This window comes from Trematomus bernacchii, unplaced genomic scaffold, assembly GCF_902827165.1.
Source record: "Trematomus bernacchii unplaced genomic scaffold, fTreBer1.1, whole genome shotgun sequence".
Classification (NCBI taxonomy): Eukaryota; Metazoa; Chordata; class Actinopteri; order Perciformes; family Nototheniidae; genus Trematomus; species Trematomus bernacchii.
The window spans coordinates 21211845-21239215 of NW_022987564.1; the positions used below are offsets into that span (position 1 = coordinate 21211845).

Genomic DNA, 27371 nt, shown 5'->3' on the forward strand with positions numbered 1-27371 from the left:
TACTGCATTGAAAATGGGACTTACATTTTTTTGGTAAATGGTAAAAGTATTCAAATATGATAGGAAATTCCACTCAAAGTATTTTTAGTATAAATATTTTTAGAATCATTTTTACAGAAAAATGTGCCGCCAATGAATTGTCTGGCAGCCCTTGTTTCATGGATACTTAAATATAATGTATGATAGTTTATTCCTCATCAGAATAGTAGTTGAAAGTAAAAAGTTCTATGTACGTTTTATGTCTGAGTCTTTATGTCATAAAACATATTTAAAGTAACTAAAGCCGTGAACTAAATGTAGTGCAGTAAAAAGCACAATATTTCCCTTTGAGTTTTATTGAAGTAGAATTATAAAGAGGCACAGAAAAAAAATCCTCAAGTAAAGTCCAGTCCCATTACAGCCCTTCCGTAAATGTACTTAGTTACTTTTGTCACCCTTTACAGTTTTCCAGATGTTCGAAGAGAGCTTTTAATAATGTCACATCTGATGCCAGTCTTTTCACTGTGCGGGCACTCAAGGCGCGACAGATTTCTTAAATTGGGACTGTGTTTGCACTCGCTGCACAAGACGAGTCAAAGCAGGGAGAGCGGTGGCAGAATGGAGGGGGGAAGGAGCCCACAGAGATCTGATCCAAAACGCAGACATAATTACAGCTCGGGCATCCATAAAAGTCCTTTTTCTGACTCATTACTGCTGCTTGGGTTTTGCAAGATTACTACTCTGTTAGTCTTCTGCATCTGTCATTTTGTGTCAGTTGTAAGAGTTTCATAACTATATTTTTACAATTATTTATTCCCAGAAAGAAAAAGCAAAGCAGCATATGAAATGTACATTTGTATTGGTAACATTTGAAAGAAACTAACCTTAAATTCAGTACATTATTTTATAAGTTATACAAAGAGAGTTACTTTTTTTCAATTCTACATGAACAAAAGAGTCATTGAGAATTAGCCTGTTTGGTACAGAAATTGTAATAATAAAAAATTTGACAATAACTGTTATAAGTGTTTAAAATAAGTGAAAGAGGATCGTATATATACAATATATGTTTTTAAGTAATGCAGATTTCTTAAGAATAGGACATACTAGGCAACATTGGAAGTAATGACTATTTGGTTTTACAACACCATATATAACTAACATATCCTAAAGTAATATAGCAGTAGTAATGTCTTTTAGGCTTAAAAACATGACTTTGGAAAGTTCCAAAATGGAAAAGCTGTTATATAGTTCAGTCAGCGGTTACTGTTAAATCTAGTGTGAAATCTCGCCTGCGTGTTCATCTTCCTCTCCCCTTTCTGTTTACTGCCTCTCCCTGCTTCTCAAGCCGTCTCCTCCACTCTGCAAGAGTTGCAGATAAATATAAAGAAGTCCCGCAGCAGAGGCTGTCACTGGAGGAGGCAGGCCGTTAGTGGAAGAGCGAGCGCGAGGTCTGACTGGGACCAACATAGTAACAGTTGGTGATGTTTGTCAAAGATCCCTTCATGTCGCGTGGCCTCTGCCTCGGCTCTGGCAGCAAGAGTCGCCATTTGGCCAAAGTGTCAGAAAAATTCTCCGAAAAATCTCTGGGAATAAAAGAAGGGGGGTTACAAAGTCAACCTGAAAAAGTTAAGAGAACTCAAAAGAATTTGGGCAAGTGACTGCCTTGTTTTTTTTTAGATGATGCACTTAAAAGTCAATTGTTTTTTATGAGGGGCCGTACAGGTCCTCTCACACACACATTAGACCATTTAGTAAGGTAAAAAGCAAAAACGCCTCTCAGACACTCTTCCGTTTACTTGTTTAATAAAGAAAAACAAATGGTCCGAAGATACAGGGATTCATCTCCCTCCATCATGTTGATTTGAATCAGAAGTTCTGAACATGAGCCCGCCCCGCTCGACCTTCTGAGCCAATCACAGCGCGATAATGACCTGCCTTCCGTTTCAACTATACTCCTTCCGTTTCCACTATACTTTCTCTCACACATACATACATTCTTCTCTTGCATACATGTATTGTCTTCAGACATGCATATATTATTTATAATGTTAAATGTAAACATTGAATGAATGTGCACGAGAGCAAAATGTATAAACGCGGAAACGGAGCCCTCAAACGATACACTTTGATAACGGCTCCCAAAGTTGGTAGGTCTGGGGACGAAACGCTTGCGGCTCCGTGTGTACGCCCTATACGATCATAGCCCCGCCTCTCCCCACCTCTCCCGCTCACCCCCGCGTCATTGCTGATGCGTTTTGCCAACAACAACAACAATGGCGGATCACAGGGTTGCGTTCGTGCTCCAGACGCTACTGACCATGATACAGATTTTAGTGCAAAATCTACAGCTCCTCTACCACAACCATCAGCAACAAGTGGACTTGGAGAACTACATGAACTACATGTTGCTAAATCCACCGCGGAGAATAACCAGAAGGGCAACCAGGCAACCATGGCAACCATGCTCGGGGGGTCTTATTCACTGCTTTTGGTGTATTTTGTGGCGGAAGTACAGTGCGATCTACAGGCCCGGCATATGTACTACAGCGTCTCCAGCGGGTCGAACGGTCTCGTGTGGACGGACACGTTTCTTGAGCCGATTCCGTGTGGACTTTTTTGATATCGACTTCGGTTCGTTTTCGTCTCCGTTTCGTCTCCGTGTGGACGGGGCCTAAAAAGCAGCAGAGAGATTTACAACAAATTAAATGTAGTCTGTAAAAAGATTTTATGATACTTTGAATTGATTAGACCATAACATGTTCAAGGTTCAAGGCTTTTATTGGTCATGCGTTCACATGCGTGTGAAATGATAATAAACGTGGCTACCTTAAGATTTCAGTCCTGCTAGATTTGATGACACCCTATTAACAGTTTAAGATTACAGGTTCCAGAATAGTTGTTCTAATATAACAATAGTCAGGCAATAGATAGCCTTTTCTATCATTATTTGAGGAACCATGATCATTTCTTTTCGCACACGGCATGTGTCTGGGGACAGCAAGAGTGAAAGTAGTTGGAGACATTTGATGGAATTGCTCTTTATGATGGCTCCCTCTGGCTGCTCATGGCCCCAAATGAACATTGACTTATTTTGTAGACACTTTTCAAAAACAATAAAGTTCAGTGTCAAGCTCACTCAGACACAATGCATTTCACGTCATAACTTCTAGAAAAAGGCAATGTTATTTTAAACTCTCCAATTAAATGACTTAAATGTGAATCTGCAGCAGTAGAAAAAGCTCTGCTTGCAATCCCTAACTAGATGCAACGCAATACTCAGCCAGTGTGTGGATGTTAGTCCCCCCAATGGCACCTTGTATGGCAGCCTCTGCCTTGGCTTGAATGGGTTAATGCTGATAAATGCGATCCATTAAGCATTCACCAAAAGCAGGCCATATACTCTATTGCAATTTTGTAACTTCATTTAGCAATAATAACTTCAAAAACATTTATTTATCAAAGACATTTTTTTAAAGAAAATAAGTACTAATCACCCCATAGTTAGTGTGTGTTAGAGCAGCGATTAGACACCATTACATGGCTTTTCTCGACTCCTCTCACTTTTGGTAAAAGGGGCTTTTCTGAAATTTGTTGAGTGTTTTCAGCTGTACATGTGTGGAAACAAATGTTGTGCTGTGTTAGAAACAACAGTCTGCTACCATTAATACAAACACTAATGAGAAGCACTCAGCCCATGCTTGGAGGCTTCACTCTGTTGGAAATGAAACTACGGATATATGGTCAGCAATTAATTTGTTGAACATGTCTGATGTTCACAACTGTAATTGGGAGCATTGGCGTCTCATGTGAGCTGAAGAAATACTGATAAAAAACGAGCAATAGCTAAAATAATGTTGCAGTGTGCTGTGAGTGAAAAGTATTTAACCTAAAGACTCATCAGCTTTGAGTACGGAGACACGGCAACAAATCGCCTCTTCCCAATGAATGAACTCTCTGCAGAGTTTACAGCCCTTGTGTGTCCTCATCTTTCAGTCCTAGCATGAATCAGTGTGTGTTTGTGTGAGTCACCTGCTGTATATTTTAACTACTCCAACTGGGCGCAGGCTAAAGGGGCAGATGGGGACGAGAGGAGCCAACCAGGGATAAAAGGCCTTGCATCACCTCCTTTGCTTGTCTTATTGAAGCACACACACACACACACACACACGCACACGCACACGCACACACACACACACACACACACACAAACCCCATTAACATCCCTTCCAGCTCTCTTTTTCATCAGCTTTTTTGTTTTTGACTCCAATGGCTTTTTGAACTTTTCTTTTTCTCTCATCAATTTCTTTGATCTTTTGTCACTACTTGGTTTCATTTTTATGATTCTGTGGCGGCGACAGCCATATTTAGAGGAATTATATTGTCAAGTTGCCAATATCTCAATTATCTCACCAAATGTGGCACACGTTGGACTCAATGACGAACTTATAAGATGTCAGGGTTCAAAGGTCAAGCTCTTTGAAATTTGAAAAACACGTTTTCGGCCTTAACGCAATAATTAATATGCCAAGTATGACCATTTAACTGTCGATTGGTTACATGTATGGACTATTTCCATAAACTACAACTTGATTTGTTGGTAATGGAAAAGAACTGCAAGTCGGTTATTCTATTATCTCAGTCTTCCTTTTTGTTTCCTTCTTTATTAAAACTGTTATCTACAGTTTATACAGGTACAACTGTGTGGCTCACACAATTCATTTTTGTTAAATATATGAAGATTCAAGATAAATTCAGTTACTTTAAAATGTCCAGTATACTCCTCTATACTACAAGTTATCACCCATCTTGAGTGCAATTTGGAGCAATTCTCTCCTGTCAGGATGATGTCAGAAAATATAAAAAAGATGGTGTTTTGTTGTGCAGATGCAGGTCACATTTGATGAAAGTATTGAGCAGTTTTAAATTAAATGTAACGCACTCCCCTCAAAGGCATATTCAAACGTTGGTTATCAAGATCTGCTGCCCTATTTTTCTCCCTGTAATCTTCTCTTCTTCCTTTCTCTTAATTTTCCCTTTGAGTCCCGTCTCAGCACCTTTCTCTCTCTCGCTCTCTCTCTCAGATTCCCCTCTCTTTGTCGGCTTCTCAGTGCTCATAGCTGACAGTCCTCTCCTTGCCCACACTTGCTGAATACCTCAGCTCTCGCCTCACAGGCTTGTTCCTGGGCTGCTGCCTGCTGCTGATCACACACTAGCAGCTGCCTGCTGCCTGCCTGCATGGCTGTCGGTCTGCACAGTTGGCTGCTTGTTTGTCTGCTGCTGTTGTTGTGTATGTCTGCACACTTGTCTCTGCAGGTCACCTGGGTACTAACAGGGTGCAGGTAATTAGCCAGCAAGGCTGCCAGGGTCTGCAGTTTATGGGTGTTTCTCAATCGCGAGTAAAGCTGCTGCAGAGCCACTATTTCAAGCATACTACGTCATCGAGTGCCGCCGAAGTACTGTTCCAATCTCCAGCATACTTGGAAATCTACCGAGCCCGGCGTACTCCGTTTGGAGAAATATCGAGTGTGCACATGAGTAGACTCCGCGGTCTTAAAATCCCCACAATGCTTTGCGCACGGACCAATTTCCCCAAATCTGTGACGGAACATGTAAGGCGGGGCCTCTCATATGACGCACACCTGCACACTTGCTAGCGTGTTCTACTCTTTGTTTTCCAAATGCCAGGAAGTATTCTTGCCTCGCTTCTGAAGCAAGATGCTCGGCAGACATGTGCTACCAAGCAAGCGTACTCGCGATTGAGAAACACCCAGTGTCTTAAAGAAATACTCTGCTGAAAGATTATTTGAGAATATAATACTCCCCTTGTTGGATGTAATTGTAGCTCATATACATTTGAAGTTTACTCATTCTATTTTAAATCCCATTGTAATCCATTCCAGTATATTCGTGTTATCAAACTGCTCCTGGAGCATTAACCATTTCTCCATTGTCATTGTATGTATTACAAAACATTTTTTAGTTTCAAAATATGGCAAAGTACCAAGCATCTGTTATTTGTCAGAGCCTATCTGATTAGCTATTTATTGTTTAAGATTAATCTAAGCAAACATAGGTCTTGCAATGAAGCACTATAGCCTGACCTATACATGGTTTTCATTTTTTTAAGGCTATAACTGATTTAGATTTTTGATAGTTGAATCATATAAATAAATTGGCTAATCCAACACTTTAAAAGTAAACATGTCATTAGTCTCTGATGTAAAAACTATAAGATGGTGACACTGTTTCAAAACAAACAGTATATGTTTGACTCACCTGTACTTTTGACCTGCTTGTTATTGGCATGCATATCTGCCAATTCCAAAATATCTGTAATGAAAACATTGACAACTTTGCATAGTTTCGAGACAGGCCCTAGTTAGCATTTACACTTCTAATTGAGTGTAGACATGAGGTGCAATCAACATCTCAGGTGTGCTTGTTCAAGATGATAATACGTACAGTGCCACTTCACATTTGAGTCAAGAGTTATTTAGGTGGAGGAACACAGAAATGTAAGCAAGTTGAATCTGCATGTTTTCATGTTCCAATGACTTTCAGTTTCTTAAATAACCCAAGGTGCTCCGGTGTTACTGAGTGCACTCTTTATTCCTGACTTACTTTTGCTCAGAATGAATGAATGTTGCAGCTTAGAGCTTTACATTCCCTTTATATAGCTAGGAGTTTTCTCAATTGTTTGAGGAGAAGATGAAAGAGACATTGACTGCGGACAAAGTATCCTGCCAGGCTGTGTTTGGCCTATTACACAACTTTGTTATTTAAAAGATCACTGAGAAAGGGACCTACATTTGTATAGTTCTTTACTGGTTGATTCTTAACGCAAACAGATCAATACACACTTTCAAATATTTGTTTCTAAAACATCAACTCCTTTTTATGTGGACCACATAGAAAAGCAATGTTAACATTGTCTGTCTTAGAGAATAGACACCTTACCTGCTAACAAGTGTATCAGAGTGCTGGCTAAAACGTTAAATGGTGTTACGTAAATACAGTACGTTTTGTTTTGCCGCTTTTCCGTCTGCACCGGCATGTCTTCCTGCTCATCAAACAAACAATTTGTCTTTCTAATTCTCTTGCCGTCTGTCCTCCATTGTGTGATCAATGTGGAGTCTAATCTGACATGAGCCATAATAACTCATCTAATCTCTCCAATCACTCTCAAAGCACCCAGGTGGTGTCCACAGGTGTCCCTGTAGGTTGGTTCCTCCACATATCTGTCTTCCTGTCTGTCTTTCTACAACGTCTCATGTTCATACAATTAAATGTTTTTTAAAATGTAATTCTACTATCACAAGACCTTATTGCCCCCCAGGATGGATCAAGCTTTTTGATTCGGATTGATGATGATTTACATTGTGCTAACCATGTGCTATTAGGTCTTGTTGAGGGTTACTTCTATCTGCGGTTGTCGATATTAACACTTCTGCAAAGCAGCTTTGTCGCTCTTTTTATTGTTAGTGGAGTAAACATTGTAAGATTCAAAGATTCCAAAGCTTTGGCAAATGCTAAATAGCTACAGCGTAGTTTTTGCGGTGAAAATATTCAGTCCTTGGCTCCTCCAACATAAAACATAAAACAAGACCAAAAAAGAAATACAAATAATGCAAGAAGAAATAGAAATGGTTCAGTTTATCAGGCAGAATGTCACATGACTTGGCAGAACTGTGATAAATATTAACCGTCGTTTTTTTCTTTGGACTGCTAATTTGACCTGCCGTCAGGTGTCTTGTGTTCCATGTGAACAGATGGCCGTGTGAAAACGTTTGTGTTCTCTTTTCAAGCCTTAACAACTATAGTGCAGTCACTGTTAGGGCTTATGTAAAGCAATGTTTCTTGTATGAATCTAAAAATGGAGCCACCATTTACCGTCACTAACCTATATTTGTTCCTATATTTGGCTGAACCTCATTTTGACCTCTCAGGATGTATTTAAGCTGCAACATCTGTAATGGGATGTTCCCCTTCTGTCAGATGACACACCACACCTCTACTCTCTTGTAACAGTCAGGATATGTTTTTATGTTGAGTTCGTCCCCTAATAAAAATGGCAGGAGGGAAGGTTACATCACATCCTGTGGGATAGTAAAGGTTCTGTTCTTCTTTGACTTCTTTAATGTGAAAATACCTTGTTAGCAATGGAGAGAAAAACAAGACAAGACAAAGGTATGATATGTAATTATAACAGTGTTAATTTAATGTGTTGTGTCCGTGCATACATTTTAATTAGTTCTTTATAAAGAAAGCTATTTATGTAATGATTGCCTAGGCATTTTATCACTTAAGAGTGCAAATGATTGCTCTAAAAGATGAGCGTTTTGGATAAGGTACACTCATTAATATTGCCCATTAGTGTTGCTTTCAGTGAACAGTTCTTGTTTCATGTGCAAATACCTTTTTTTATGTAAGCACATTGCTTTGGTCTCATTCAAGCATCCACGGCCATTTTATTCTTATTTAGAACAAACAGTGCAAACACAAACATACTAGTTGCCATGGTTGCCTTTTTCTGTGTGAGGTCCATGGGTTTGGCGAAGGTTGTTGAGTTTTTCAGTTTGGAATAAAGCTTAAGTGATCGTTCTTGGATGGATAGGGTGCTTGTGCTTTAATTTCAAGAAGATCCTTGATACCAAATCAATTTTAAAATGTATTTAGTGCCTTTACTGTGGCATGTTTCCATGCTTTAATGTTCAAAAAGCTCTTTATTTTTCTCATACTACCTCTTTTCACCCTCTGTCTGAAACCAGAGCCCAGTCTGCTCTCGTTGGTTAGCTGGCCGGCTCTGTTGTGATCAACCACTGAGAGATGTAACGCTCTCTTAGCCTATCACGTACAATGTATTAGAGCGCGATCATAACATAGTGATGCCACTCATTTCCTGAAGTAAACAAAGGACTCCAATGGAGGCATTTCAGGCAGGTGGCGGGAAGTGTGGAAGAGAAACCCAGACTTACGCCTTTTAGTGTGTCTTTGCTTAAACAAGAATCTGCATGAAGAAGCAGGATTCTAAAATGTGCCTCTGCATTGATCTTTTTTAGCCTTTTATAATCTTGCATTTACGCTCAGTGTCACGTTTCAGGGCATCGTTCTGCAGCAGGTAGGCAGGTGTGGACTTGCTTGTGTAGCATTACTGTTATATGAATGTACTGAGCTCTGTCTATCAAGATATCGCCATCTCATATGATTGGAATCCAAATTATGCTAGGGCAAGGTTCAGTGATCCGCCTGAATTTTCAGAAACTGTTTGTATTTCTCTCAAGGCTGTCGGTCTGAGTTACATCACCGTCTTGTTGCTTCAATCCTAAATCTTCGGATACTGGAAAGTATGCGTGTGTTCTCACATTCCTGACCCTAATGTTATGGAGAAAATGACCTAATAGGCATGTCAAATGAAGGCTAGCTGAAGGCAACACACTAATTCTGCCTACCATTTAAGAATTCTGAACATCTCATTTTAGTTTGTATTCCATGTAAGCAGCCATTACTTTAGTTCATTTTATTGCACCATGAAAATCAACTTGCATATACTTGAAGCTTTCTGCAGCTACACCTTACCAAAGTTATATAAATGTAATTTGGTAAAAGAGTCATAAATTGGGACTGTTCTGAGATGTAACCATTGTGGTACATTCAAGTGTTTGTGGAACACATCACAGACTAGATAGTCCTCAACGATAAGCATCCTTTAAGTACAATAAATGAATACATTCTGTCATTGCTTAACCTTATTCCTGCTGCATCTTTAAACCCAATTTAGATTCAACTTTTATCTGTCTGGCTATTTATATACTTTGGGGTAAAAAGTTTTAAACATGTACTCACAGGAAATGTTATGTCTTTTTAGAAGAAGTAGAAGGTTATTGTTGGTCCCTTGAGGGGATATTTTATTTTCACTCTTTTTCCTTTACATTACACACATAGGACAGAAATACACACATACAAAAACAGGACATATACAGTAAACATGATTTTATGGAGAGGTTTCAGAGTCTCTGTACTTGGTCCAATCGGGACTTGAACTGGTGAGACTTTTAAGTCTCAACAGATTGAGCTACCTGTTTAAAAAACCTGCACAACAACTTAACAAGTTCAAGTTTTTTTAAATCCAAATTTCCTTCAGCGTGACTTGCAGTGTCTTGGTCAAGGACTCAGTCTCTGTTTCACAGCTCGGACTTGCAACATTTCAATTAAAGACACAATCACTCTGAGCACATGTGTGTTTCTGACAGGACCCGTTTATTGAGGTGTATTTCCTGGTCCATTTGGTCAGGCCACAGTAATTAGACGCTGTCAGCAGAGGACAGGAAGGAGTAGTAGAATTCCAGCTTAGACATCCTGTTCCACTCACCAGGGGGTGTGGGTTTGAAAGAAAAGATCAAACAATATGAGGCATACAAACTGAGTCACAGTTAATGTAGGCTCTTCACACATATTTAGGGAATACATGTGTACCTATCTAACCTGTATTTATTCAGAGGTAGTTAGCTGAGCAATAGTTATCTTCTCTTTGTTCAGGATGACTCCGCTATACATTCCTGTGGTTATAATCGGGGCCCTTTCACACTGGCTGGTCAGAATTTGCATACAAATGTGCAAGTATGAAAGCTTTTTCCAAACCTGCATGCAAGTTCCAAACTTGTAGGTATTTGTTTAGGTATAAACAAGTAAGGGATAAGAACTGATCACTTTAGCAAAAGGAACCCCAACAGATAGATTCAAGAGGTATTGAATCACTCTGAATTATCAGGCTTATTACACAGCTATTCACTTAATTAATCAATAATTATGAAACAACATATTGATTTAAACATGCTTTTATTCACTCTTACAATTATTATATTGCTTAGGCTAAGAAAATATGTTCCATTCCACTGTGTACCATCGTCTCAACTGCGTCAAGGAAAATATTTATTTTAGCAGCTGCTTAATTTTGTATTCTTCTTTCTGTGGATTGATATGACTGCCCGTAGTCCCTTGATCAGAAGAGCAACAATCTGATATCCTTAGCAATGGTCTACTATCTAAAAAGAGCAGACCACTGAGTGTCCAAATTGACCAATCAGAATGAGTGTTCAACTAAGCGCTGAAATAAAGTATAAAAATAGAAAAGCATATAGACACACTACAGTTTTCAAATTTGTTATGCTTTTTGTCAGAAACAATCTTAGGTATCCATATCATCTAGATTGATGTTCCCTAACATAACTACCTGAAACATTAATGTAAAAAAGTTAATTTAGGGTATTATGAGGAATACAAGTATGGAATACTCAGTTTTGGAAAGTCTTTATTATTCTGCCCTTCTTTTCTCTTTGATTTCAGTGTAGCAGGGATGTGTGTACACTGTGACAGTCGGTGTGGAAGGAAAGCCAGGCTTGGAAAAACTTGTCAGCATTATGAGCTGGCAACAGGCAGCTGAACACAGCTGCATATGTCAATACTTGGGCATGTTGCTGTGGATTTGTTAATGTTTTTGTTTTTGTCAACTCAATATGGGGCTGTACACATGGTGGGAGTTCACATCTGATTGGTTTTTGCTTGTTGATTTGTAGTCAGCGTCCGACATTTGTTTGTTGTTCAAACCTGTCAAATGAAGATAGATGGATGAGTTTTGTAATTCGATGCAGAAGTTTTTCATGGTTACAACTAGTCTTCCTTCAAAAATACACACAGGTTGTGCGTGCCACATGAGGGCTGAACGATTAATCGATTTTAAATCGAAATCGCGATTTTAAATGATGCAATTATCAAATCGCAAAGCCTGCGATTCTTTTTTTTGTTGTTCTTCTTGTGTGTCAGTCATCCACACCAATCAGAAGTGCTGTGCTCCACATGTACCAGTAATTGTTAACCAATCAGAAGTGGCCCATGATAGTAGGTTTTGAAATACTTTTCCAAATGGCTTCCAATGGAGCTTTCCTAGATGGTTTGGTGAAACAAAGCATCTGAGTCAGGTTAGTAACGCTCCATCACATGTTTTACATCTATTACAGGGTGAATCTTAAACTGAAGCTTGACTTTAAAGCAACCCAACAGAAGTTTCATGTAAGTTTAGTTCTTTCACTCGTAGCTCGGGCTGCGGGGGTGCTAGAGACGGGAGCACGTTGATGCGACCTTCCTAGCCGGAGATATGGCCGCATTTTACAATAAAGGTCCGTTGGGTCGCTTAAAAACAAATATCGCAAATGGAATCGCAATCGCAATATCTGTCAGAAAAATCCCTATTAGATTATTTCCCCAAATCGTGCAGCCCTACACGCTGAATATTTTTAAATATTGTTGCAGGCATTTACCCTCAGAGGGACACGTCAGCATCTACTAACAGCAACTCAATGTGATGTCAATCTGCCACGCCACAAATAAAGATGAATGATGACCAAGTAGATTATCTGGGCAGTAGGGATGATAAGATTCACGATTCGCATCGGTGCACCGGCATAAACGTTCAAAATGCGAGTGCACCGGTTGAAAGAGTGCACATCGGCTACAGTTTGGGTTGAACTCGCGATGCATCGATTGTAGCGTCTTTGCATCGGCAAAAAAACGATTCATTCATATAATATCCTCTCATTCTGTCAGCACACAGCAGAGACGATCTTTGATCTTTGCTTCGCCACTACGGAGGCCGAGAGTCTCAGTTATCAACAAACATGGAAGTCGAGGAAAAAGAGAAACACAGCACACCGAAAAATACCTACAAATCAAACGTTTGGCAACACTTTGGATTTACAAGAAAGACGGACAACTTGAAAAATCGCTCGCAAATTGTAAACGATGCCGTGCCGCTTTAAAGTACACAAGTAGTACGAGGAACTTAGCGACGCACATAAAGAGGCGACATGGGGTTTGCGGCTGAAAAGAAAAACCTGAAAGTTAGACATATGAGTCACTCAGTGAGGTGTTCTGTCAGTGAGAGTGGTGTTTAGTTTACAACAGCCTGTGACTGCCAATAATAGTTTAAATGTCTTCCTTACGTAAGCAGTTCTGAAATACCTGTTTGTGAAAGGTTATTTGTATTTGTTATTGTTCATATAGAAACCACTGCTTTCTGCTCACTGGTGTGTTAGCCTATGAATGAGTGTTAAGCACATCAGGCTGGCAGTTGTATGGGCATTGCACTATGGTAGTTGTTATTTGCACATTGTTAATCATGGGCAATGCATCCTTAAATTGTTTAACTGTGAGGTGTTATAAAATTACACTGTACTCTGGAGACAGAGAACACTACTACACTTGTGAAAAGGCCAGTTTGTGAAAGGTCCAAGTGTCCAAGTGTTTTTTTAAGGTAAAAAAGAAACGGCATAATGGGATGCACTAGTAGAGAGAACCAAATATGTAAAGCACTTTTTTGTTAATTTACAATTTGCTTCATATAAGGAATAAAACAAAAATCCTCTGTCGTACCATATTGAATTGTATCATTATTTTGCATCGTGTTGAAACGCATCGTATCGCCCCGAATCGCATAACGATGTGAGGGTCTAAGGACAGAGGGTGTCGTTTTTTCTCATACTGATATTCTGAACAAACTGTGCTGTTGTATTTGCTGTAAAGTGTCTTTACTGTAGGGTATTTTTATTATATGTACAGCACTTTGGCTCGACCAAAAATCGTTTAAAAATGTGCTATATAAATAAAACTTGATTTTATTTTATTTTATTTGATAATGTTGAATCAAATCGTATCGAACTGTATCGCAACAGGGGTGAATCATATCGCATCGCCTGGTGTTTCAAATGTATCGTTAATGTATCGTATCGTTGGCAACGTATCGAGATGCGCATCGCATCGGCCTTAGTGATGGAGATGCACATCCCTACTGGGCAGGGTGCTGGGAGGGCCGGAGAGGGGAAGAGATGTTGATTTAGTGAAAGCAGAAAGCAAGAGAGGCAGTAATGCAGGCAGGGTGGAGGGGTATCAGTGCAGCTGGAGCTCCATCACCTTCTGTTTGACACAGTGACAACCTCGTCTAGATCTGAGAAAAGATGAGATCGAGGGAGACAGATGGGGGGAACAATGAGAAACATTATGGCAGGGTTACAGTATGAAAGCAGCTGCATGGAAACACTCTGCGTTTTTATACTCCGGCTGTCTGATGGGAAAAGGAAAATGTTTGGTTTGTTAGGATTTGCACACTGCTGAACATACAGGTGTGCAAAAGCAGATTGTTTGGAGCTGGCTCACCTTTAGCTATTGTTTGGCACTAGTAGGGCTGCACAATCTGAAAAAGAATACATTTTGACTGATATTGCAAATGCAATAAGATTCACCATATTGGCTGGATTCTTACATTATCATTGACAAATAAATTAAAAGGATCATAATGTTATGGATCTGTAAACAGCAAGGTTTTTTTTAATTAAGTCTGTCGAATACATTTGCAGACTAGAACTTCTCTGCAGCAACACAAAATGTAGCCTTTACCAAATGATGCGCTTACTGCAATTTGGATATTGAACTAGTCCGTATTTTGATAAACTGCGCGATGTGCAATGATTTTGTGAACGTTTTTTTGCCATGCTATTTAATAAAATGTTTGGTAACACTTTATATTAAGGTACACAAATTAACCATCAACTAGTTGTTAATTAACATGCATATTCGCAGTATATTGGCTCTTTATTAGTCATTATAAAACACTTATTAATGCCTTATTCTATATTACCATATTCTACAAGTAATAAGCCATTAGTTGAGAGTTTTTCCTCAATAACCCTCTAATTAGTGCTTATTTATTGCAAGTAAGGAAGTTGTTGTACATGAGTTTTGGTCTTAATATGCTCTGCTCAATATGGGCCTAATAAGGCAGTAGATGCAAGAAAAGTAATTCTCTCATAACACAAATATGATCTATTCTTATGTAACAAGACATGAAACTATAAGTGTTAATTGTGTCTAAATAATTCAAAATTAGATATTTATATCTAAGAATATGTTTTGGGGTATTGACAGTTCAGCTGCCAATAGCAAGGTGATATTGACCTGTATGTTTCATATTTGCACATTTATATTTTTGTGAAATTTGTACTGAAGGTTAGACAGGAAACCGGGTACAGGAAGTAGGAAGTAGGAGAAAGTGAACTGAATAGCATGGCAGTAGACAGCTACTAATTTTCCCTATGCAACCTGAAGAGTAAAAGGGTCAAGTCCGTCAGAAAGCAATGACTGCACTGTAAGTGTAAGCCTTACACTTACAATGTAAGGATTAGTAACATGTATTGTGTTTATGTGATGACATTTGGAGATGTTTAAACTAGGGCTGTCAGTCGATTCAAATATTTAATTGCGATTAATCGCATGATGTCCATAGTTAATCGCGATTAGTCGCAAATTAATCGCACATTTTTTATCTGTTCTAAATGTACCTTAGAGGAATATTTTTCAAGTTTTTAATACTCTTATCAACATATGAGTGGACAAATATGCTTTATGCAAATGTTTGTTTATTATCATTGGAACAATGACAAATATTCTCCTGAATATTCTCAACACAACAACCTGGAACCTCTCTCTCTCTCTCTCTCTTCACTCTCTCCCAACCCTGTCTACTTCTTTGCACTGAGCCAGTTGCTCAAACAGACAAGCCTGTTTACAGTTGTCGGCGAAATGCCGCTCCTCTGTCTTCATAACAGTCAAAGCATGACACTGAAGTTCCCACAGGGGTCAAAATAATGCGCTGTGATGTGCAGTCGACATGTTGGATGCGATCCGAATTATCTCACAGTCCCTCGTCCACAATGTTAATTGTCCTGCAAGCTGTAGCCACCGCCACCCATTTAGCTATCGCTGTTGAAAGCTTGCTGCTCGTAGACGCTGTGTCCAGTCGTCTCCCCAGAAAACTTTCAAGCGTGGTCTGCCGCAAGCAAGCGGCAGGAGCGGAGCTGTCAGCATCAGCTGTGTGCTTGGCTTGCTGTTTAAAACACCTTTTTTTGTATCCATATCTCTTGCTAGAATCTCCCACCATCCAACTAACAACAACAACAACAACGTCAAGCCTTTGGGATGTCAAACTACGGGGCGGCCGAGGACAAATACACATGCGTTAATCGCACGTTAAAAATAATTAGTGGCGTTACATTTTATTAACGCGTTAACTTGACAGCCCTAGTTTAAACACAATGAGAAAATGCGTTAGCATTCGCGCTAGCGTTAGCATACACGGTAGCGTTAGCATACATGCTAGTGTTAGCCATACTAGCCTGTATACATGCTTATTGCACAGCTAGCATTAGCTATATTTACCTTGTTTACACTTAGCGGTCCTATGTGTTAATCTGTGTATGTTACACTTGCATGTATGAGATCATTAAGTGCCTTGTAACTTCTTTTTTTATAGTTTCACTCCGTTTGAATGTCAGTGGACTGCAAATAAGTCAATAAAGGAGCATGGCTGCTCATTCCCTGGCTCTCAAAAGAGTTTGGCTGGCTGTTTAATCTATGTTCACGCTGAGACAGTACAACACATAGAGAGAACAGTACACCTATTGTGTAAGTACATACAAGCAGGTCACACAGTATGATCACAAATACATCAACTCTGTTAAAAATCAGTTTTTATTCAAAAGTACAGGCTGCATATGTGTTCTCAGCCTTCGAGAAACTTGACATGTTTTGGTATGTGTCTGAACCTCTCTTTAGTGGTTCATTAATAAAACAGATATTTGAACATGGGCCTACTTTGTTCATGTACTGTTGAGGTTAATTTCAGTAGTTGTGTGCTATAATGTATTTACAAAGTGTGAAGAGGAGGCAACTTTAGAATAGGGAACCTGTTCAGGTCAATTAGAGTCAAATTACTAGCTTATTGGTTATGAACAAGACTTCACTTTAAAATAGGGAACATATTCTTAGATAGAAATACCTAATTAGAGTCAAACTACTAGCTTATTGGTTATGAACAAGACTTCACTTTAAAATAGGGAACATATTATTACATAATTTTATTTAGACACAATTAACACTTATAGTTTCATGTCTTGTTACATAAGAATAGATCATATTTGTTAAGTGTTATTATGAGAGAATTACTTTTCTTGCATCTACTGCCTTATTAGGCCCATATTGAGCAGAGCATATTAAGACCAAAACTCATGTACAACAACTTCCTTACTTGCAATAAATAAGCACTAATTAGAGGGTTATTGAGGAAACGCTCTCAACTAATGGCTTATTACTTGTAGAATATGGTCATGTAGAATAAGGCATTAATAAGTGTTTTATAATGGATAATAAAGAGCCAATATACTGCTAATATGCATGTTAATTAAGAACTAGTTGATGGTTAATTTGTGTACCTTAATATAAAGTGTTACCAAATGTTTAGATGTTAACTAGCTAACATTCCTCTCCCAAGATCAGCTTTATCCTACGCTTTCTTATTTATTTTCATAGGCATATATTTACTCATGTCTCATCAAAATCACCTGACAAATGTCATCCTCCCTGCAAAGGACAATAACATTTTTAGATCGATAGGACTTTTTGTCTGACTTTCACTTAAACTAACCCGTTTGTTAATTAATTTAGTAATAGAATACTCTGGTTCCATCAGTAACAATGCTCACATGGTACTGTATAGCAACCGATCACATTGATGAAGTTAGGCATTTTCCCACTGAGAGTTGTTTTCAGCGTGTTCCTGCAAAACACCCATGTATAGCATTAAACCATAGGCGCTCAGCATCTCATAAGCAGTGTGCAAAACACTCCACTTTTATTAAAAACCGAGACATACAAAGCCCCACCAATTTGCTAAAACACGCTGTCTGATCAGGGTGTTATCAACCAGTTATAAGCTCTAGCTAAGAGGGTTCTAAATATAGAACCATGTTGAAATAATCCAAGCAAAATTAATTGATGCAAAAAAATTCATAATAACAAAACATGTATGGAATAACATAGCTTCTGGTCATACATAGTTTTCATCGGCTTTCACACACCTTTCTACCTTTTTATCATGGTGTCAATTTCTCTTTTTTTTGTCACATTGGAATTCAGTATAGATGTTCAACATGTACGCTCTTGTGCTTGGTCTGAACAGGTTGAATGCACTGGAGGGTTGGACGACATGTGGAAGCTCACATAAGTAACGTTTTTTGAGTATATGAAGCTAGTATTCATCACAGGCATTCAAACATGACTTCAACATTCATTTCTTTAATCCTACTGGATTTAAAGTCTGGAAACCTTTTCAAAAAGAAGTGGGAATTCTACTAACATGCTGAACATGTGTGCTTATCTTTTTCTAACTTGTCAATTTTACAATGGTGATGAAAACCCAGTGCAACCTAGTTCTTAGTCTCTCTTTGTGTATCCAATCCTTTTAGTCTATAAAAGCCATGCATTATATCACTACCTTAGTGTGATCTCCTTTTCCCTTTCTTTATGTAATTCTCCATCTGCCCTTCTCTATCATGGGACTACCACCCAGTGTATCTGTCACTGCTGTAATTGTTTTCTCCTTTCCTCTTTGTTTGTTTGTTTCCGTACTGTAAATATCTGGTTGGCGTGTAGTTCCCTCAGGGTTTTTAGAGCTGGGTGTCACACTGTCGGTTTGTTATCCGGATGCAACAGAGAGAAAAGACACCTTCTCTCACACTTCCTCTCATTTTTCCCATCTGTTTTCCTCTCATTAACAGTCTTTCACTTGCTTTTTATATCTCCGTTGCTCTCCTCTCATTCTCCCTTCTTTCCCTTCCTTGTTAGCTCGTGTTCATCTTCTATCTTTGTCTATATCATACTCCAGCTTCATCCTGTCCTCACTGTCTTTCCTTTTCTCCATTCATATATTTTAAACCTAATCCAACTGTATCTCACTTTTTGTTGACTTTCTTTCCCGTCTTTTACTATTTCTATACTTTTTCTTTGTCTTGTGTTACTCTTCTCTCCGTTTTCAATGACTTTTTTTCCCTCCTGTTTGAATGACACATGGGTTTTGTATTGCCTTTGCACATTTGTTCTCTTGATAACACATTTTCTTCTTTCCAAATCAATCCTGCGTCATGTCATTGTCTTTTCCCTCCACTAACAAACAAGGCATGTCATTTCCTTTTTGTTGTTGTTGTTTGTTTTCAGCTTGTGAGTCTTTCTGTGTCATCATAGCAAAATATACAAATGAAGACACCTACTGTAGCAGGAACACCCAAAGAGCACGTTTTAGGACCTTTTTGCCAGCTGTTTATATTCCTGTCTGCCTGTCTGTCTATGGACATATTTTGTGATAGCGTACCAACTGCGCAAAAAGCAGCAACTGGACTTCACAGGTGTGTAGGACTACCAGATCTTACCTATGACAATGAAAGCTGTCGCTCGTTTAAGAACATTCAGGCGTTTATTTCTCCCCTCTCTTCCTCTTTCTCCAACATTCACATACTATACATACACACACATACACACACATACACACACACACACCCACACACACCCACACAGTCAGTGTGTCTTCGCAGCTCTATATCAAAATCAGTGTGAACTCAGTCCCTAGAGGTGGCGTTGTCCCTGTGGAAGTAATGTCAACAACTGGCAGCAGAACATGGTGACAGGTGTGTTGTCACTTGCACGACGTGTGACACAGTGGGGCATGTTTAATATCACCTTCTGACAAAGCTACACCACCACCCCCCTCTTTTGAACACAATCTGCAGACAGAGGGTCATAATTAGCTCACCTTGTTCGGCTGAGAATGGTTTTCGAAGTGAAACAAAACACTGCGAAGAAATCTTTCCAGACAGAATAATTGATATATTTTGCTTTATGTCATGGGCGGATTCAAATATTTGGTGAAACCTATATTGAATGCAGAATTTTGTTTCGAATAGTCAAAAGGTTCACTTTTACATTTGACCAGTTTTTGCACTCTATGTAAATGCTTTTGAAATTCAAATAGGCTGGATGTTTAGTTGATGTGAATAATTGTACAAATAGTATTAAAATAGCGTAGCAGCATTATTTTGAGCAGTAGCATGTGACAACAATTGTAGTTGTAATGAGAGCACTGGCTTTATCTGTCAATGCAGGTTTATTGGTCAGTATGAATTTATTTCACATACACCGAGGAGAAAAAAGGTGTGGTAACGACAGGTAACTAGAAACATAATGTTTAGCCATAACTACAGTAATGTGAATTTAACATAAAAATATGTTTGCAGCAATACAGTACATTTGAAGATGTGTTTTGAAGGCTACATAGAAACTCACATTGGTGTAAGCAGCTTTAATCAACAAAACATATTTTCAGTGGGAGGGTCTCAGATTCAACCCATTCATTGATTTGCTTGGAATTTGTAATGGTTTATTGTCTGAAGTACTGCAAAATATAAATATTTTCTTGAGTAAAAAAGTGTTGCAGCTGGTGATTCAAATAAAGAAGCATTTGAAACTGGGCTTACCCAAAGTGAGGCTTGGACTTAGGTTGTTTTCTTTGTAGAGTGCATTTTCTAATACATTATTTCTGATGACAAGTGCCGGTCCATGGCATGCATCATTACTATTGACATGTTGTTTTTCTTTGTGAAATACAGTTTGCCTTCATGCCTGACATAACAAAGCCTTTCAATCACTCTTCATTTTGTCACATGGATCTGCAGCTGAACAGTTTGGAAGGTCTTGAGTTTATAGATAAAGAGAGCCGTCTTCTTTCTTTTCTCGTCTTTGTTGTTATACACTCATCCCTGTGGTATTTCTTCCAACACTCCAGTCCATCAGTCAACACCGTCCAGCAAACTGCAGGCAGGAGTAGTCTTTTCTCTAGATGATCTTTGACTTTCAGTTAGCGCAACTCTTTTTCTTCCTCTGAGGTACAAAGCACTTTGCTACAAGTGCTAAGAGTATATTACAAGATTCACTTTTCTTAGCATGCTGCAGGACATAGGAAAGTAATGTATTCTCTTTGGTTGGCTTTATGACACAAAACGTAAAGAATGCACTGTTCTACAAGAACTGATTAGTTTCCCGTGGTGTGTAATGCCTGCTATTATATTGATATGTTGGCTGAGAGAGACAATTTTCCCAGCAGTGTTTGAAGAAGAGGAAAAGTCACTTTTTTATCTCTGCAGGTGTCAAAATCACTGCTCTTCTTCATGGCGGTGACCCTGCTGCTCGACTAGCGTTCTCAATGTTTAATGGGACAAGAAAGATTTCTCCCCTGTCATACTGAGCACTTCCTGGGTCATTATGAATTCATTTAGAGCTTTCTCCTGTAAAACAATTTGTGCATAATTGTCTCATTGCAACACCAATCCACACTGATTACACTGTGACCACCCAGCTGTGTGTGATGCACAGTTTACAGTCTGTAGTTAATGTCAGAAGTTATTCATATGGCTTGACAAAGTGTGTTTAAACGTGGTTTCTAGGTGTTCGATACTGTATATGGAATTTTGTTATGTTAATCATGTAATGGACAACAATTTATACAACATGTGTTAGTTGAACTGCAAAAACTATTATGGGATAATCTTTTACCAACTCTCCTTCTTTTCTTTTGTTGCCCTTTTTCTTTTTAAAGAGAAAAATTAGCAATAGTCTTCTATCGAAAAAGAGCAGACCGCCGAGTGACCACATTGACCAACAATAATTGAGTATTCAACTATTCCCTGTAATAATTAGATCTAACAAACAGCCAGATAACAAATAACTAGTAATCTCATGGATGCTGTTGGATAAAAGCACCTTTAATATGAATACCATAATAATGTATTTTGAGTAAATTACATTTATTTTTGAAAAGTAAGAAGTCTGGACCATTGATCTTCATAGCTCTCTTCTCCAGCAATAAGTTTGCGCCTTTCAGGAAAGTAAAGGGGACATTTGACTGAATAATTATATAATGTTGAGTTGAATGCGTACGGTGAGTAATGGATTCCATGCTGAAAATTACAGTAAATTAAGGTGTATTACTCCTTCGCTCACTTGCTTTACATATGAATGATTTACTGTGCTGTCAGATTTAACAACCTGAAACCTGAAAGCCTACTTTTTCAATTGCAGTCCACTGGCTGAGCCTTTTGATGGTAATAGCATCAGTAAATGGGAATAACAGTAAAGATTTCACAGCAGCAGAGCAGAAGCATAGACGGTTGAAACTTTCTAAATGCCTTTGAGACATACTGAGCTGAAAATAAAGGAATGTTTACATCCTAATGAATACAAATGGGAGTACTAATATGGCTCCCATCTTAACATAAATTCAATTTCAAAGGAAAATGCAACCATTCCTCAGAGACTCAACAGTCATCTGTGATGCTGACCGAAGAAAAACCTCTTCTTCTTCACTCTAGAGCCATTTATTTCTTACGACTAGACCAAAATGAAATGAGTTATGATTCTCAAGCGTGCCTGACCTTGTTCAGATGTATAATGTCAGTAATGACTGTTAGCGTGTAACTAAGGATCATCCAGGCAAATAATTTCTGCGTGTTGCACTAGAGCAGCTGCAGACTTCCTTTCCAAAGGCACTAGTGGCTCAACAAAAACAAAGGGGTTTATTTGTATCCTATGGAGATTTGTATGATACATATATTTATCTGGCCTGATACTGTTGACTGTACAAAGGAACTAGTGTCGATCTGTAGCATGGCCACACTTTGTTTCTGCACATTTTGCATATGTCAGTGGATTTACCACCTTACTGTACCTGTAACCTTTATTTTTGCAGGGATGGTCTTTGTGCTGAGCGCGTTTCGTTACTGCACCAACCTGCTTCACATTTATAATGTTAGACATTCTCACACCCGGGAGCTGAGCAGGAACGCTCAGTCCATGAGAACCTTCATTGGTGCAATTTGTTTCTCAGTGGATGCCAATGCAGTGAGAAATATGTTTTTATGCCAACCAAAGAGTTAGTATCGCAACAGCTCCCTTGACAAAAGTAGACTTTTCCATTGCATTTTGTAATAATGCAGGAAATAAGATCTTATGCCAAAACAAGTTTATGATTCCTGCCGGTTTTGTTCAGCAGGATAATCTGAACATAACAAACCATTTGTATGATTTTTGAAGCGTAAATGCAATCACAAGGAGTTAAAAGCTAACATTAAGCTATTTACGTTTTACATCACCGTCACGTGGCATCGCATCACCACCGCCAAGATGAAAAAGGACTCGTTTTCCTCGGATTACGTAATGTAAAACAGCAGTTTTAATGACGCATAGAAGTTCTAGACATTCACAAGTGGGCTATTTTCTGACGTATTTTATGTCGTAGCTCAAAACGTGAAAATGTCTTAAACTCGTGTTAACTACAGATTTGATTTGAGGCATCTAACTAAACACACGGTCAAATCAGGAAAATGCTAGAATCCTAACTCATTTCCAGAAGAACCATGTGCTTGTAAATCTTACTTTTCCTGGTTACTTTCCCAAAAACTGATGCCCTTTAATAACAAACATGCTTCTCAAAGCTCTGTGACATCTACAATCTTTTCTTTATAGTGAAACCTTCTCAATAGTGAATGTTGTATTGTCTTTTTATCAGTTAAATCTTGTAATGGGACTGTTAATATCACTTCCGAATGAAGCTTTTTGTCTGTTTTCAGACACATTTCCTTAAAATGTTCAATGTGATAAATCTTTGGGCCACCGTATTAATTTGTGTATGACCGAAGACTCTTGAGATTAGAATTTTCATTCACGGCTCAGGAATCTGCAGCTGCATCCTAACCAGCTTGTTGCTCTTTCATGTTTCAGAGAAAAATAAGGTGCTTGCTGTTATTGGCTTGAGGAGTCGGCAGTGGCAGTCCTTTTTCTTATTATGTCGGCGGGTAGAAAGCCTTGGATTTGCCACCAAGCAGTTACAAGACCCACACTTTGCTCTGTTTGTCTCTGGAAAGGCTTTTTAAACCTTGTTGATACACATTTGAGGAGTAACAAAGTAAAAGCCTTAATAATATTAACCATTATATGACAAAAAGAGATACAAATACATAACCCTAACCATAACTCTGAACCTTTCTGTAAACCTCATTCCAAATTAATGAAAGAAAATATATAAATTCAAAAGTTGTTGCATTCTTTTAAATTGTTAATACTATGTTGCTAAAGGACATTTGCAGTGTAAATATTCAAGCTTACAAGTACTGCACTGAAAAATACAATACACCACAATAAAATGTTTATTTGGAAAATTAAGAAAATATGTATCTTACAGTATCTGCAAATATCATGGGAAATACATGCTGAGCAAATAACCTGTATCCATTTAATTTCTATTAATTCCATGTAACATTTCTACCATGAGTATTCTCGGATTTGTGCCACCCTTGTTTAAACCTACTCACCCTTTAGAATATATGCCGATGAAAATGTCGTTCAACTAAACCCACATCGATATTAGTATTTTTTTTAAGAAGCTCATCAAGTTATATTTAAAGACCAAACATTGCTTGCTTACTAGCGTGCTAGACGCCATGTGTTTGAAGGATAAACTCTATCTTTTGGTGTTAAGCAAGAAGTGACATTGGGCTTACCGCTACCTTTGAAACCCTCCACATGGATGACTACGTGGTATCCATAAGCTGGACATTGGTGTCACAAGCTGCTGTTGAGAGATTGAATAAGAGGCAGCTGAACTTGTTTACCTCCTGGTGGTTAACTTAGCCAAGCGTAGACAAATCTATCAAACACATCCCTAAGGTGGGTAGCTCACCTTTGACACTGAGGTATCTGCCTTCTAGTTGCATCTGCTGCCCTGTTGCCTCAAGCTGTTAGCTTAACGTTGGGAGGAGCAGAGACATTGGATATCGGTTTTCTTTGTAACCTTCATTTGTTTGAAAGTAATATTGCAAAAAGGGAACATATCATTTTAATTTGGAAAAATATGACTTTGAAATGTCCAGTGTTGATTGGGTTGTGTCGCATCATGCAATCAGAAGTATGGGGTAGCATGTGTTTTAATGATACAGAAAAGAGAAAGTGAATACTCATTTATGGATTGCTGTTTTTTGTAGAACTTAAAAGTGAACATATTTCTCCAGAAACCATTACACAATTGAAGATTTTGCCCAGGTGACAAAGTTGAAACTATAAGCAATACAGGAAAGTTGAGACAAAACAAATCTGTAATAACCTTTTGGCATCTTTGGGTAACATTTTTGTAATCTTGAAAGGCAAATAAAATGCAAAAAAATTGAGAGTACAGACTGTCTCCTGCAGCACTCCTCCTTCCCTCTGTCCGCAGCGCCTCCCACCAGACAAGCTAGGGCTTGATACATGCTCCATACAGAAACCTGTATAAGTACTTATTATTCATTTCAATCATCATTCATATGGGAACTGTGATCCTGATGCCTGTTTTGTTTGCAAACCTTCGGGCCTGTAAGGCAAGTAAAAGAGTTGGAGAGTAAATGTTGTTAGAATTTGTGCTTCTAACTGCTCAACTGTAGCAAGATGTAAAGTTGTAAAGCTAACGTTAGCTCACAGGCTAGCCACAGCTTTGAACAGAAGGCTAAGCATTTTTCCTACATCTCCAAAACGCTAATCTCCGACCCTCTTTTTAATACGTCTTTATTCATGTTTTGGGTTGCTTTGCACCGTTCTTGCCAATCCTGGAATGGCAACGTTCCTGCAGGATGTAACTCCGTTTTCTCAGGCTTTCATCCTGGGGACGAGAACATGCAAAGCACACATCAAAAACATTTTGAATAGCAATTAGGAAAAGTCTTGCTTTAAATAATCTGTGAGTTGCCAAAGTCTTACACTAGACCTTCTAGAGCCTGAGCCGAATCAGAGCCAAGAAAATATCCAGATGTTTAGTTTTCCCTTAGACAATTTGAATTACAATATGCAAAAAGTTTTTGAAAGGATTGTTTTTCAAATGACACAATGAATATTTTGCCTACCCCAGCTTTAGTCTCTGGGATTCTGGGATGAGCACAGCCTGTTCTTACCTGTGGGCCTCTTGCTCAAAGTCATGAATATGTATCAGAATGTCAGTCCACAGAAATGACTATCATATTGTTTCCACCCTGCCCACTAGGGTCACATCCAGGTTCATAGTCTTGACCCGTGCTGTCTGTGGAGGTGCCTCAGACCTGCTCCCACTCTGAATTTTCGACCTGTGGATAAACACTTTGCCTGAGGGGCCTTTTTGCTAATAGCTATGTGGTTGAATAATCTGCCAACAAACCTTACCTTTGGAAGTTTCCATTCCCTCCCTCCCTCCCTTTCTCTCTCTCTTACTCTTCCTTCCTTGCGTTCCTACCTCCACATTTCCACCCTACTGTTGTGAGACTTGTCGCCCCAGAGGACTATTTGTACCTAATTAGCAAAGGGGCGTGACAGACAGTGTTGTGATGTTGCTTACATTAGTCATGGCTGAGACTCTTGACTCCTTGACATCTCATGAACACTTGAACATTGATCCACACAGGCTCAGATCAGGACATTTTAGATTATATCAGGAACGTTTCTTATCACAAGAAACAACACAGCCTTTTAATTTAACCATTTGCTGCATTGTATCTGAATGTCACTTTAGCATATACTTTCACACACAATTTGCCAAATGATTGTAAGTGATGTGTCATCACCATCCACATACTTAAAGGTGGGGTAGGTAAGTTTGAGTAACCGGCTCGAGATACACTTTTTGTTATATTCCATGGAATGCTCTTAACATCCCGATAGCAATGAATATCTTAACCTGTTACGCACCATCCCCCCGGTACCGGGCGGATAAATGCGTCATTTGCAGGAAACAACGTCTAAGGAATCTTAATATTTAATCAACTATGAATGTTTTATATCCATGTAACGGGAAGAAACTCAGCTAACTGATCTTTTTAATTTTTTTTCTCCAAAAAAACCCCACTCAGCCTCTGAATTAGCCACAAGCGAAAAAAATGTAACCTATCTCTGCAACTAAACTCACAATAACTCCCTTATTACTTATCCTAGATGCACAGCCAACCACTCGTTTTTGGTGTCCTGGAGACACTGAATCTAGTGGTGCCCTCCTCAACACTCAGTGATAAACATTTGCGACGCTATAAACGAAAGCGTACATCATAACATGTGGAGCTAGGTAGCTAGAAACGCTAACATGGCTTACCTTGGTCAAAACTGGTCTTCAATGGCATTAAAAACGATAAAAAAAAACGATGCTGCAGTTAATCCATAGGTTAATCCAATGTGTCTGTGTCCTCTTTGAAATGATTTCTGATAATCCATAAGTAATAAAACTGCTTTTTCGTTTCCAAATGTCAGAGCGAGAGATCGGTCCACTCTGAATCAAAATTACATGCGCGCAGCCCCCACCTTTTCTCTTCACAACGAGTGTGTGTGGGGGCCTCCCCCTTCGATTCTATTGGCTCTAACGGTCAGAAAGAGGTGTCAACCATCCAAATCGAGCAAGGGGGGCCAGAGATATGGAA

The 27371-nt window shown here is 38.8% G+C and overlaps 1 protein-coding gene across 6 annotated transcripts in view; it reads left to right on the plus strand.

Moving 5' to 3' along the window:
* LOC117477954 (collagen alpha-1(XIV) chain-like) overlaps positions 1–27371 on the plus strand; it is a 206395-nt gene that overhangs the window by 25662 nt on the left and 153362 nt on the right. The window contains exon 1 of one of the 6 annotated variants that reach the window (XM_034124786.1): positions 8921–9100. The exons of the other annotated variants lie outside the window; for them this stretch is intronic. The gene's annotated coding sequence lies outside the window, so the exon portion shown is untranslated. Of the gene's footprint in view, positions 1–8920; positions 9101–27371 lie in introns of those variants that run through there. 6 annotated transcript variants of the gene reach the window in all.